The following is a 7,084-nucleotide window of genomic DNA, read 5'->3' as shown; positions in this document are numbered from 1 at the left end:
GTAAATATCCAAGTGCTCCAAAACCTGTTTGTTGTTGCAGGAATTCAAGCAGTCCAGTGTTATTAACTGAACTTCTGAAATTTGGCATCTGTGGGCCTGAGTTCTGCTGCTTACAGGACTTTCCTGGCTGTACAGGCAAACAGACTTCTGCAGTAAACAGTTTACATCCAAGTGTCAAAGATTTTTTCCTTTAAATGGGCTGTATTTTGCCCTGGATCTTTCATTAGGACTCTCTTTGGGGGAGTGCCTTGAAAAAAAGAAGGAATAGGACTTTGGCCTACTAAAATGTATTACAGAAAGATTAAACAGAAGTGATTTCTTTTTTCCTCTTCTATTGCAAATTGGTTTCATACTGTGCATTCCAGAGTTAGGAGATTCAAATTCTTAAGGGCATTAATACCAGGAAGGGCTTGTGGCAAAATGCATAGCAAGAGTTGTAGTTGCATTAAATAAATACTGCTCAGTATTTTTTTCCAGGTTCTTCTGTGATCAGAACTCATTTCATCAAAGAAAATGTAGTTTTGAAAGAGATCTTGCTTTCCTAGCATTTGTAAACATTTTGGGTACATTCCAGTTTTGCAAGGCCATATACTGTAGTCATTGCACTGCCAGAGTAGTTGTTTCCATCAAAGGCTACAGATAATTTTAAATCCATAGCCTTTTATGTGTAAGGTAGTTTAGTATAGTTAGGAGAAAAATTAAAGGTTTATATTGTGTAGATATGAAGGACCTTAGAAATACATGTATATTTATTTCTGTTACATAAAAATATTTCTATAATAAAATAATGCTGATCATGCCATGCCTTAAACCATCACCATCATAAGGCTCATAAAATTGAAATATGTACTTCAGAGTACTGCTGTATTTTGGGAGCAGCCCTGACCAGCTAAGATTATTTCTTATGTGTATCATACATATTTTGTGTATTGATTCATTTGGTAACTCAGTAAAAATTTTACTGAGAAGGTTTTCCTTTTAAAAACTTAAAAAAAATCCAAGTTAGTGAAAATTTGATGTTGAACCATGCAGAAGTATTCACAGCCCTCATTACTGGACTATATACAGTTTTGCATCGATGAGAAATACAAGCCTGGTGCTCTTTGTGAGCACTGATTTCTCTATGCTGCAGGGCAGTTTTCTCTGCTAGCTCACCCCCTGGAAGGCAAGAGCCACAAATTCACAGTGAATTTTACAGAACAAATCTCTGTGTTTGCACTGTGAGCACAGAGAGGTGCACTGCAGTGCCCTGCAGTGTCAATAGCTGCATAAATCACAAAGCCTGCCTTAGTGTGTGTCTGCCCTCCTGCCATCTCTCGTGAGTGCTAAACAGGGAATCAACCATCCTTGAAGGCACCTCAGTTCTGGTTCATGTAAACTGCCTCCTTGTCTTCAGAACTTCTTAAAATTCGAAAAAAGTCTATACAGCCTTAAGTTAATCAGCTAGTGAACTTGTTCAAATTTTTGTTAAATGTTTTTCTGCACTCTTTAAAGATTTTTGTAGACAGGAAACAAAGTTTTTAAGTTGTTTGGTTGATACAAGGTACAAAATTCCCCTGTCCCAAGCAAGCCAAAAGAAACCTGAAACAACCCTTCTGAAAAACCCCCCTTCTAAAAAAAACCCTCTGAACAGAGAATACCTACTGGTTTAAAAAGAATTAATAAAGGGATCATAAAGGGGAAGAGCGATTCCCTTCATATTTTCTCTACTGCTGCTAAAGCAGAGAATATTTCTATTCAGAATTCTGGTACCTTCCAGCTTGTGTATTATTCTGCAACATCCCTTAAGCATACTTGTTCTCTATTTCTGTTCTCTGCTTTTTGGCTTTTTTGTTTGTTTTTAATTTGGGTTATATATATTAATTTAATTACAACATTTTACCATAGTGTGTGTGCAGGCATATGATTCAGGTGTGGCGTCATTTGTCAGTGTCTACTGCTGCTTCCTGGACTGAGCAAGATACTAAGCAAGAAAGATGCTGGGCATCATTGTGCTTTGCCTTGCTTTGGATCTCTTAATTTTTAATAAAATATGACGTGCCCAGAGCCTGTAGGTTTCTGACTGTCACTCTTAACACCTAAGCTTGAGGATTCCTGAACTCTACCCCCACAATCTTAGTTTGACTCAGACTCTTACGTGTCAAGCCATGACTGCATGTGTGGACATGAATTTGCTGGGGGAGGGTATAGTTAGGCTTGGTTTGGTTTTGTATTTCTGGGGGTTTTTTGTCATCTGCTTTTTCTGGTAGCTGAAGCTGGTCAAAGGGATATCACTTCTTAAAGAATACATGTGAATTCTTGGTTCTAGGAAATTCACTGTTGCATACAGCTGCCCTTGGTATGTATATATGCATATTTCCCAACTAAAAAAAAAAAGAAACCCTGAAGTGTACGACTGTTAGGGTGGTTAAAAATTTATTCCTGAAGTACAGCCTCTCCCTTTTCTGAGGCCAATGCTTGTTTTGCTGATGCTTCTCTTTTCCCATATCTTTGAGCTACTGCTGGCTCTGTCCTGCTTTTTTTCAGAAGAAGGTGAAGGCTGAGTTATTTTGTGCTGACTGTGTTTCGCAGACTTGGAAATCTTTATCTCTATTGAAGAGAATTGGACAGACTTCATGATGATCCCAGGTTTATCTGCAGCCATGAAGGATGGAAGGACCCAGCTTGATGCAGAGGGATCCTGCCTTCTAGCCTAGCAGAAGGACTTTGCTTTGGTTTTGTTTTGTTTTGCCATGAAATGCTCGTTCAGCTACAGTGGCAGAAGCATTAATGTTTCAAACCATACCATCATACCCTGATGTGAGGCTGAAATGAGAATAACCCATGGGATGGAAATAGAGTCGTACATGGTACCTGAGTGTTAGCAGGTGTTTTGACAGCCTGTGCAGTGCAATAGATAGCTCTTCAAACAAACCAAGGGGCACACTTGAGAAGCCTGAAGGGAATTTGGTACTTTTCAATCAGACCTTTCTCTGAGACGAAAAACTGCTTATTAAGGATTTTTGGACTTGGCCAGAAGTTGAGTTTTAGTCTCCCAGGCAAGTGCTAGGATTTAAATCCAGTACAAATAGGTGTCTGAACCTGAGCCTTGCAGGCTGCACACCTTGTGTCCTGTCCTTTGTCAGTCTGTCACCCCTGCAAACAGCTCAGTGAGATCTTCTTCCCTCTTCAGATGCTGGCTCTTGTGTTCTTGGCTGCGGGGGTTACATGGTTACTGAGGCTGAGGTGAGGCTGAGGTTTTCATTTTATTCCCTTTCATTCTATGTGTTCCCTGCTTTATGATGCCCTCTGGATCTCCCTCCCTTCTATCCCTGTGTCTTACTGCAGGACTTTACGACAAATTTGGTTTGGGCCTCTCAGCATCTTCTTACTCACTTTCTAATCTTCTTGGATTTTCCTTTTCCATTTTCCAAGTGCAGAAGTTTCTCACTGGAGATAGAGCACTGGTGAGAGGTGTCAAGGACCAAGGACAGGAGGTTTAAAACACAGAGTTTGTTTTGCCTGTGCTCACAGCTAGAAGTGGAGATGGCACACAACTCTCTGAACTCTAAAGCTTTAGGAAAAGACAAATTCTAAGCAAAGTTTACCCTTCAATTTTCTTTCTCATAGAACTCCTCAGCAGGTGAATAACTGTGGCAATTTTGGATTTGGTTCTTGGTACAAAGGGGTTGGAAACCACATGATTTTTTCCCAAGGTTTAACAGTAAGTGAAACATGAGAAATACCTTGACAAAGGCCTCCAAATGTGAAGTGTGGACAGCATGTCTGTTGGGGGCTGGTTGGTTGTTCGTTTGTTGCCTTTCCTTTGAAGATGAGTTATTTTGTTTAACTTCAGCTCTTCAGCACGTTTCTCTCACAGCATTAGCTTGTTTGGAGCTGGGCTGTGGCAGTGGCTCTGTCCTGGGCTCCCCAGCCCACCACAGCAGCTCACCAGGCAAATGTGGCCTCTCCTGGGGCCACCAGCCCCTGTCCTGGGGCCACCAGCATCAGGGCTTGTGCTTTCAGAGGTGATGGAGTGTGGCTAATGAACCTTGTCTGCATGTTTTTGGATACGTGTTTTGTAGAGATGCTCCCAGGTCAGGTGTACTGTTAAATACTCAGGGACTCATCTGTCCTTCAGCTGGAGGAAGGCTCTGAACTGAAACAGCACAGTGCTGAACCCAAGGTTCAATCCCCATGCGGGCCTGTTTATTCAGAGCTGGAGCCCATGTTCCTTGTGGGTCCCTTCCAACTCAGAATATTCTGTGAGTCTCATCCCTTGGTCCTTCTGAGATCAAACTCTTCTGGTTTATGTACTAATGTGAATGGAAGACAATCAATTCCTTTATCAAGTTTTTGAAAACGCTTGACGGTGGCCAAGCCAGCAGAAGTAGCTCTGCCTCATTCTCCCTGTGCTTCCCAACAGTGCCCACTCAGCTCCTGGAATTTTATCTTCTCCACTTCTGTCTTGCAAAGCACGTGGCACAGTGATGATCTATCTGTTGCCACTGTTTTCAATCCTGTGATACATCAGGTAAGAATAATCCAATCCATTTTTTACTGACTTTGCCTTAGGCTGACTTACAGGTGATACTCCCCAGAGTATTTTCTGCATTACAGCCCCTAGTATTTTATGCTACATAAATATAATAGCACGTAATATATAGGCTTATGTAGTATTACATTGCTATTCAAGCTTTATTTAAACTCCTTTCTGTTGGAAACAGCTTGCCTTTCTGTATCAAATATCACAGTGCTCTCAACATGCTGATAGTGTCAGCTGTTTCAAGGCTTTTTGTTCAGTGAGCTTTAAAATACCAGTAATTATGCCTCCTTTGGGCCTAGCTGCTTTTTCTTTAGGAAATATCTCTCTTATATGGATTGAGTGTGCTGCTAAATTTCATTTAGCATATGAATTTCTAATTTTGTACATTGATTTTTATGGTTAGAAATTCTACACATTAGGCACTAACCTTTGCAAAGCCTTTAATGTATGTGATGCTGGGAGCAGAGATGAAGCTGTTCCTAAAAATGAAACATTGTGGAACGCTTTTTGGGGATTGGCATGTAATTCAAAGATGATGTCTAGTAAATCATCCTGTTCTAAATTAAGCCTTCTGATTTAAGGCCAAATGTTGTTACTTTTAAAGCATGTCAGTATAACCAGGGAAAACTTGAGCCAAACTCAGTTAACAATTAGGAGGAATTTGTTCTTTAATTTTGCTTTTGATTTCCTCAAATAACAGCCAAGAGAAGCCTTGGTAGCTGTTGCAGCATTACTACTATTACAATTATTATTACTTTTCTCATTACCATACAGACTTGTCACAAGAGCTGCAAAGTTTCCTTGCTGGCTGATTTCCATACCTTAATTGTTTAAACAAACAAAAATAAAGCCATGCCAAAACTTAGCAGTTCTGAAAGCAAGCGGTATTTCTGATGCTGTAATACATTTAGTTTTCCCACTAGGTAATAAAGGTATTGGAAGAATTAATCTGTTGGAAATTATACCTCAGAAAGTGGATTTTGAGCTATGGAAAAGGAGACTTAATCATGAGAGCCTCTGACATTAGTCAAAGGTTCAGGTGCTGCTTAGCCACAGGGAGGTCTGCTCTGCAGTTTTTTTTTAAAGCAAGCTGAATATTTATAATTTCCATTATCAAACTGTATATTCATACTACTATTTAAAATGTGCTTTATTTACATGTGTGCATATATATACACAAAACCACACCTTTTTTCTAGCTAAATATGTATTTTAATCTCTTACAGTTTACAGCTTTATACAAAGAGAAGTATGTAAGCTGTGTTTCTCTTTAGTGTCTACCATCTGAAAGATGGAGATTCATAGAATTTCAATATATAGATATTATTATTATACTGCAAAAGTATTTCTGAATAATTAACTGAGACGATGAATCCATAATTTTTTGTGCCAGGGCCATGGAAAGATACTTTTAAAATTGCATTCAGATGGCTGTTGCCAAGGCTACTGAATGTGATAGGTTTTGTTTTCAAATACTGTGAAAGAATAGTAGCTCAGAGCTGTTCTCACATTTTGCATTTTCAGAAGATTCCCTGGTGTGAAAGTGGCCATATCGCTACAGCAGCAAATCTCTCTATATATTAATAAGTGCATGGACGAGATTTTTTTTTTCCTAGTGTATGGCACAAATAAAATATGCAAAACACTTTCTAAGGAGCATCTGATGTGTGAGTGATTCAGGCTTGTTACTTGGCTGAGCACGGCTGAAAAGGAATTGGTCTCTGGAGCAGCGTGACAGCACCTGAGAGGTCAAGAGGCAGGAGGAGCATCAGGGTCCTCTCCCGTGTTTCCCTGAGCTGCACTGTGAGCCTGCTGCAGCCCTCTCCATGTCTCCTCCTCCCCAGCTGGCACCTGCATCAGGCTGAGCTTCCTGCAGGAGTTCCTGGGGGGTGCAGGAACCCCTCCACCTCTACAGCACTGCTTCAAAGCTGAGAGGCTTGGGATGTAGATCTCTGCGACACTGAGACACTTGAGATGTAGAGCTCTGCAAAGCTGAGAGACTTGAGATTTAGATCACTGCAAAGCTGAGACACTTGAGATTTAGATCACTGACACACTTGAGATTTAGATCACTGCAAAGCTGAGACACTTGAGATTTAGATCACTGCAACACTGAGACACTTGAGATTTAGATCACTGCAAAGCTGAGAGACTTGAGATTTAGATCTCTGCAAAGCTGAGAGGCTTGGGATGTAGATCTCTGCAAAGCTGAGACACTTGAGATTTAGATCTCTGCAAAACTGAGAGACTTGAGATTTAGATCACTGCAAAACTGAGACACTTGAGATTTAGATCTCTGCAAAACTGAGACACTTGAGATTTAGATCACTGCAAAGCTGAGACACTTGAGATTTAGATCACTGCAAAACTGAGACACTTGAGATTTAGATCTCTGCAAAACTGAGACACTTGAGATTTAGATCTCTGCAAAACTGAGACACTTGAGATTTAGATCACTGCAAAACTGAGACACTTGAGATTTAGATCACTGCAAAGCTGAGAGACTTGATATTTAGATCACTGCAAAGCTGAGACATTTGAGATTTAGATCACTGAGAC

The sequence above is a fragment of the Anomalospiza imberbis genome, chromosome 12, assembly GCF_031753505.1.
Source record: "Anomalospiza imberbis isolate Cuckoo-Finch-1a 21T00152 chromosome 12, ASM3175350v1, whole genome shotgun sequence".
Lineage (NCBI taxonomy): Eukaryota > Metazoa > Chordata > Aves > Passeriformes > Viduidae > Anomalospiza > Anomalospiza imberbis.
Note: the sequence above shows the minus strand (reverse complement) of the source record.